This window comes from Calidris pugnax, unplaced genomic scaffold, assembly GCF_001431845.1.
Source record: "Calidris pugnax isolate Ruff unplaced genomic scaffold, ASM143184v1 scaffold337, whole genome shotgun sequence".
NCBI lineage: Eukaryota > Metazoa > Chordata > Aves > Charadriiformes > Scolopacidae > Calidris > Calidris pugnax.
Window position 1 is genome coordinate 481,600 of NW_015091098.1, and position 1,584 is coordinate 483,183.

The following is a 1,584-nucleotide window of genomic DNA, read 5'->3' on the forward strand; positions in this document are numbered from 1 at the left end:
CAACCCCGGGCTCTGCCTCCCCAAAACACCCCCTGCTCCCTCACATCCCTCCCTGACGCTCCCGCATCGACCCTGTGGGACACGCCTGAGAAAAGGGGGGCAAAACAGGGGGTTTGGGTGTTGGGGGGCGATGAATTCGCAACGTTTGGAGTCGAGGGGCTCCGGGGTTGTGCCTTGAGGGGGGGGAATGACCTTGTGCGGATCATTCCCCCCCCCCAAAAAGCTCCTTTCCCCACCTGCCCGCCGGTGCCGCCGTAGGTGATGGATGGGGGCTAATAATGGCAGCGGTGGCGTCAGCTGTCCCCTGTCCCCCAGCACATTGTCCCGCAGCTGCCGGAGCTGGGCCTGGAGCAGGACAAGCCCCGCTGGAACGGGGAGGGCAGGGGGGGGACACAAGGAATTTTTAACTTTCCAACAGCCGGCAGTGGCAGCTCCTGGCGTGGGGGGGGTTGTTAACGTGAGATGAGTGCGAGAGGTCTCAGCCCCCTGGGGGAGGTGGCGATGAGTGGGCTCGCTGGGGAGGGGGCAGAGGCAAGTCATGGCCTGCCCGGCACATGCCACTGCCTGGGGGGGGCTACCAATAGCCCTTGCCCCCCATCACGCATGGTTTGTCCCCCAGGCCTGCCAGGAGGAGAAGGAAGGGTCGGTGCTGGGTCCCTGGAGCCTTGTGGGGGGGACAGCGGGGGCCAAGTGCAGCCCCTTCCCCACCACAACTGGGGTCCACCAGCCCTGGGGTGTCCCCCCCCCATTACCATGGGTGCTTCACACAGAGCATGCAGTTTTTGGGGGGGTGCATGGATGTCCCTGGGGAGCAGATGGGCTTGGGGGGGGGCACATGGGTCATGGAGGCTTTGGGGTTTCCAGGGGGGGAGAAGCTGGAGGTTTAGGGGGGCAGCCTTGTCCTGAGAGCCCCATTTGGGGAGGGGGGCACAGCTGCCCCTGTATGTCCCCCCCTCACCCACTTCCCAAGCCATACAGCAGCCTGGGGGGCTCTGTGTTCCCCCCATCTCATTTTGGGGTGTCCCCCCCCTTCAGCAAGCAAGTCTGGGTGTGCAAGCTGCAGTGAGCACCGCTGTGCCCCCCCCAAGTTTGAGGAGGGGGGGATCCTCATCACCCTGGGTCATGGAGGCTTTGGGGTTTCCAGGGGGGGAGAAGCTGGAGGTTTAGGGGGGCAGCCTTGTCCTGAGAGCCCCATTTGGGGAGGGGGGCACAGCTGCCCCTGTATGTCCCCCCCTCACCCACTTCCCAAGCCATACAGCAGCCTGGGGGGCTCTGTGTTCCCCCCATCTCATTTTGGGGTGTCCCCCCCCTTCAGCAAGCAAGTCTGGGTGTGCAAGCTGCAGTGAGCACCGCTGTGCCCCCCCCAAGTTTGAGGAGGGGGGGATCCTCATCACCCCCCACTTTCACCCCCTGCCGTTTTGGGGGGTACCCTACCTGGGGAGGGAGCGGCAGCGGGAAGAGAGAGATGCAGTAATTGCGTTACGCTCCCACGCAGCTGCCTGGGAATGGTGCACTCACCCTCCGCCCCCGGGCAGGCTCCCTGCTGGCAGGAGCCCCCCCCCCCCCCCCCCCCACCCCCGGCGT

The 1,584-nt window shown here is 65.5% G+C and overlaps 1 protein-coding gene across 1 annotated transcript in view; it reads left to right on the forward strand.

Moving 5' to 3' along the window:
- CACNB1 (calcium channel, voltage-dependent, beta 1 subunit) overlaps nt 1-1,584 on the forward strand; it is a gene marked incomplete at its 3' end in the record, with an annotated part of 35,443 nt that overhangs the window by 827 nt on the left and 33,032 nt on the right. The window lies entirely within an intron of this gene.